This window comes from Rhea americana, unplaced genomic scaffold, assembly GCF_003343005.1.
Source record: "Rhea americana isolate MKP2758 unplaced genomic scaffold, rheAme1 scaffold_2, whole genome shotgun sequence".
In the NCBI taxonomy this organism is placed as follows: Eukaryota; Metazoa; Chordata; class Aves; order Rheiformes; family Rheidae; genus Rhea; species Rhea americana.
The window spans coordinates 4,267,642-4,273,911 of record NW_028186149.1 but is presented as its reverse complement, the minus strand read 5'-3'; positions in this window follow the sequence as shown (position 1 = coordinate 4,273,911).

The following is a 6,270-nucleotide window of genomic DNA, read 5'->3' as shown; positions in this document are numbered from 1 at the left end:
AACTAAAGGGAGAAAACCTTCCAAAATACATCAGAGATGTTTCAGCTATTTGTAGGGATTAAAGGGGCCTTGGAACATCGTGCAAGAAGAGATGTGTTAGCTCTGGAGTCAAGTCCTAAAGCAACTGTTTTGCTTTTACATATAGTGTTGACAGTCGCTTCATGAGATAAACTGCATTTGAAATCATAGCATCAGCTTCCTGCACTAGGATCACAGAAAGGAAAGGGCTTCCCAAATCTTAACACACACACAGTACGTGGGGTGCAGCTGACATCTAACACTAACTATTCCACAGATTCCTAACAGAGATTTATTACCAGCAGTGGTTTTTTGCCAGCTTAGTGCTACTATACAAATTGGACAGTATATATATTTCACAGCATTACTTAAGAATTCTCCAAAATCCTGTAGCAGTTGCTGCAAGGAGTACTACTGAGGTGAAAAATCATTTTCATGCACTGTTGAAGCTGTATGCTTTTCAGTATACACCTAAGTAACAACATGACTTCCTGGTAAAAGCAGGTATGAGAACAGATGACATCCACACATTCATTTTCATCTCTGTCACCTCACTGCAAACTATAAAATAGAACTTTCTTGCCTCTGTGCAAAGTGTTTTATTGTTAGTGTGTGCTAAAGGCAAGTTTACAGAGAAGTGCACATTGTACATGGGACCAGAAGAAGGGCTCAGTGCTTCCACATACCATTTAAGAGCTATTTCCTTGGTCAGGTTACACCTGCAAGCATTTTCACATTTACATTTACAACTAGTAAACCCACAACTCTCTCATCACATTACAGACTAGTAGGCTAACATCTAGGAGAGACACCAGAGCTTGTGCTGGAAGCGTGTGGGAAGCTGGGCAAGGCCTTTGGGTCGCTCCGTGCCAGCTGGGCCAAGAGGACAGGACAGGGCGCTGCAGTAGGGGGACCCCATGCGTGGGCCGAGCGCTGCCAGGGCAGGCAGCAGATCGCCGGGAGCAAGAACAAGCCTCTGTTCTGGTTCGAGCCTTGTCCAGGGAAAAGGTACAAGACTGAACCAGGTTCACAAGCAATACTGAGGCCTGGAAGTAGATGGATAAAGAGTTACAGTGAAACAGAGGGAGCAGAGCTTCTCATGGGAATCAGGAGCGCTCGCCTAGACCAGCCCAGACTCACACCACCCCTCTGATCCCAGTTCTCTGTGCCATCCCCTCTTAAACTCTTTATTCACTTTCTTACTTGAGAAAGATCTGTCATTCAGCCTGTTGCAAACCAAACCCCCTTTTACAGAACAGGAGGCACAGTGTGGTTTGGATATGCTGGCTGTCAAAATGAACATGGGGTGCCAGCCCTTTCGCACACTGTAGCTTATTCAGGCTCTTCACGGGGCTCCACAACACAGAGGCTGGGGCAGATACAAGGAATATGCTGTAACATTCATTCCCCAATCCTTCCTTTTTAAGGCAGACCAGGGCAGCAGCAACATCCACAGAGCACACGTCGCCTGGGACTGCACCGCTGCGTGGCTCTGGCACTTCCCAGCCAAGTTCCCTCATGCTATCACTTACTGAGACTGGAAAACAGGAACAGGAATTAAGGGAAAAATAGGATGTTTTAGCATGGCTACAACTAGAGTAGATTGAGGGAGAAAATATTCCCCCATCTGCTAGTTATGATACTTTCATATCCTAATTTGCCATGATTGACCTAGAAGATACACAAAAGAACTAAAACCATCTAAAAGGTGTTTCCAAGTCTTCAGAATGGCAAGGATGAAAATTTTTAATGATTAAGTTTCATGAAAATATTAGGCCAAAAAAGGAAATGGTTCCACCTTAATGAGGTGGATTTCTTCTACCCACTCCAAGAGTTTCAATTGGTTTAGAATAAATGCAAACCAACCCCTAAAAGGACACATTTAGCTACAGAACTTAAAAAAAAGTCCTCATTGTTCACCATATCCGTATCCTGTCCCCAGCTTTAACATAATTTTAGCTACTGAATCGGTGCCTTTTTGTTTTGGCAATCAGCAACGATATTAGCTTCCCTCGTTTTTTTCTTTTCCTGTTTGTACACCTGCACTCAAATAACAAGCACACAGCAACAGTATTTTATAGCAAGCATACTACTCTAGGTCAGTAAAGGACAGAATGACAAAACAATTTTAAAGCCCTGGGGAAAAAAAAACAATTACCTTAAGCTCTAACTTTTCTCATATTTATTTTCTTGAAAGACTGGACCTTTCGAAAGCAAACTTTGGGACCTTAGCAGCCTGACAGCATCCCTTTCAAACATCTCAATTACTAACTTCCCCACTGCATTTGAAGAGCAGACTAGGAAGAGATGCCCAGGTCTGAAGCGCATTCTAGAAGTAGGAAGTTCCCATCGCTATTTTTGGCTGAAGTCCTTTTCCTCTGTACTGAACCGTGGTGGTTGAGTTGCTCTTGAGTATCAGAGATCCATTACAAACCATAAGAGGCAGGTTATGGTCAAACTGACTAAATTAGTTCAAGCTGCTCAACCCCTTCCAGCCCCCCCACCCCAACTCTAGCTGGCCACAGACCTGACGTACACACGCTAGGAAGAGCGGCTTTTGATGGGTGAACAGCAGGGTTGGAGGAACTGCACATTTCTCTGAGTAGCCTTGTACCTTTTCCTTCTTTTCCCATATAAACCTCAGACCAACAATCTTTCTATTTGCTTGCAAAGAACACTCCACAAAAGGGAAAATAAACAGCCAAGGTGCTACCAAGGAAGAGGCTAACAAACCTGGAGAAGCGAGGGTGCAGCGCTGCAGCTGCTAAAGGCTCAGGCCACRGGGCACGTCTGATGGAGTTCTGACAACTTTTTTGTTGTTTAGTAAGTGCCTATAGGTTAAATCCATGTAGGAAAAAAACATCAAAATCTCTCTCCAGTAACTAATAACATAAGCTAACAACAAAAACACACCACCACACAGTAGCATCAGCCTGCAGTTGTTCCAGTACTACAACATGTGGGCACGAGGGTTGCTCAGCAGGCAGAGAGGCGAGTAAAGGYCCTGTGCTGCACTACTACTCTGAGCTCACTGGTCTCGGCCCAAAGGAAAGTCCTGCCGTGCAGTACAAGAGCACACCTGCTAACTCGTTCAGTTTTAAATGTGTTATAAGCTGAGGACAGATCAATCTACCGAAAGAGGCATAAGTGACAGACTACCTAACGAACACGTGTGCAAAAATGCACCAGCCCATGTCATTAAAATTATCTGATCAAAAAGCCTCATTTCAGTAGGTGAACACTCTAGGTGTGTCAGACTAAATAGCTATTTGTAATTCATTAATTGTGGTGACAACATGCTTCTCTCCATTACATTCAAACCACTACTTCCAGAACAGACTCATCAGATCATTAATGACTACAAGGTTTATGAAATACCCACATATGCAACTCAAGAGTACAGGCTGTACTGTCAATATAGCCTAAATGTACTTGCTTCAGCACTTGTCTTTTTTCACATAGTTAAGCCTGTTTTCAGAACAAACAGCTTTAGGATTCCTGCCCACAAAGAACTTCGTGACTGGAAAAAAGTTGTTTGATATCTCTATAAACTGATCCTGCCATCACGGCAGTTCATTTAGAGAACTGCACTGTGTTCTGCTGTTCTGGGAAGGAGTTTTGGGGCCTCCCCCAACCCGAGACATTCCTTTCTTATCCAGAAGTGAAAGTAATTAGTTCTCTTGCAAATACATCTGTAACAGCTTGATTTTAGGCAGTCAGTCTGACACCTTCTACAACTGAATTTTAGTTGGTCTAAGCAGAGACCGCAATGCTTGCTTACAACATGAGGAGACCAAGCTCAGGACTCCTAAAGAAAAGATCGAAATCTTCTCTCTCAGAAGTAATTGGAATTTATGACCAAGTTATGTGGGAGCAGCTAAGACAGCGAGTGACATCAGCAGAAGTAGGGAGTATGTGTTTCTAGGATCACAATGCTTCCTTCTGAATGATCTTGTATCTGCTTCTTTTTAAATATGGCTTTACTAGGCCTAACAAATCCAGCTTTGGGTTTGAGCCCCTCTTAAAATCTGTACTAGAATAACACAAGCCCATCCAAGTACAGATCACAAGAAACAGAGGAAAAGGAACAAGTGGAGAGATACAACTGAAGTGTATGTTCTCATCATTATTTCTTCTACCGCTATCAGCAAAGTGAACATTCAGTCTTTAGTTGCTAAGTACTTTGGATGCTTCCACTAATTCCAATTCTACTCTTGTTAAATGTAACTTAAAATATACTGCTTTTAATGCACAGATCAACACATTCACTGCTGTATAACAAAGACTTGTAACATACAATGATACAAGATTTTAGAATTGTAAAGATGCAAAAACAATCTTTATATTACCACACTTTACTAGCTCCATTAGTGCTACTTGACTGCTCAGCATCACTGTGACTATATAGCAGACTGCATCATACGCAGCTACAAAGAAAATATGCCTGGTGTGACCCTGTCAAGAATAAGTCACGGTTCCAGGAAGGCTAGATTTTCCAGAAACACCGTATCACTTCTCAATGGACAGGGGTATTTGTTTTGCCTAGAATGATACCAAATATGGAAATAAGTGACCAGTGTTCTTCTGTTTCCTCTCATGTGTTCCTACAGTGAATCAAAGACAAATACAAAGCAAGCTACAGGAAGAAACCACTGCTGGTCATGAACTTGCTCTGCATATTGAGATCAAGTCTCTGTGGACTGGGCGTGCCAGTGCTTCAAGCACTAAGAGCTCTGGAACTAGAATTCCTATTTACTAGAAAAATTTTTAAAGGGTAGCAGGGTGGTATTCATGGGAGCAGCTTTAAGACTGCTGAAGAAGTCAGCTAGGTTACTGACTTTTAAGCTCACTATTTCTTTTAAGATCAAATCTATCTGTTAATGGAACCATACTATCTACATGAAGTCATTAGTCCATTCTCTACTTCKATATGGCACTCCAAGTTTAAGCACTTCATAGCCTCAAAAGAGGTTCATGCACTTTAAACATATTCCTGAGATAGAGGTCAAGGTCAGTGAAAACTACAGTAAGTTCTGTAAAAAAAAAAAATATATATATATATATATATACACACACACACACACACACTCTGTTTGAAGACAGCTTTAAACTAGAATAGTTTAAACTCTTTCATTATTGTATGCACTTTTATTTACCACAAGCAGAAGCATGTCAGTGGTATCAAGTGTTTTATTAACTGCAGAGCATCATACAAGGTGATTTAAATGCTATTTAAAGCAAGTATCAAATTGGGCAAGTTATTTTCTCTACTACAGAGAACCCAGTCCTCTACTGCTTGCTAGGTGCAAATTATTATGCAGCGCTGCAAGACAACAGTGACAGCTGTAGATAAATATCTAGAAGCTGCTGAAGAACCCAGACTAATGTTTCAGTTACCAGAAGCAGTTGCTCAGACTTTAGTAAACTAACATTCATCCCAAGGTCCACACACTGGATACTCTCACATTATCAGGTGTTCTTGCACTGCTCAGGCACTCCAGTAATCTCCCTTGCTCTGCTCCAGCCACATCCCCAGCCCCTCTCATCTGAGAATCATCATGCCTTGAACTCTTTGGTTACAACCCAGAGACAGAAAGCAAGCACAATATGGCCAAAAACCAAAAGCAGTGGACCTCTCCTACAATGAAGTCATGTTCCCTCCCCTAATACAGCTCTGATTTAAGTGGAACTTAAGTGTTTGTTTATTAAGGGCCAAATGCTGAATCAGATCTCCATGGGAGTATGGGAGGTGGTATCATAATCTGTTTGCCACAAAACAACAGCAGATTTCTCTTCCTCCTCCTAAAAATGCGAAGCACTAATTCTACCTTCAGAAACAAATAAAAAACCCACTGCAAATGGTACAGTCTGCATAGGTGACTACAAGTCCAACTGTTACAAATGGAGAATATTTGCTGATGCTCTACTCCTATGAGCCAGGATCAACAACAGAATTAACATGCAAACTGGGTCTTTACAGCACTCAGAAGTTGCCACTGAGGCGACTCTGCCTTCCACAGCTGATAAGTGGAACATAACAGCAGCCGCCACCATGAATCCACAGGACCCACCAAGTTCCTGTCACCTCACTGGAAGTGGAAATAACCCTCCTCACACAAGCACTGTCTGCTAGGAGGGAAAGAGATGCTTTGCCAAGCCAACAGCCATTGCAGAGCAGTAAAGGGCTCACTGCATGCAGACAGTTTAGGCTCAGCTCGGACCCAATTCATATGTTTTTAGCGCTTTGGACAT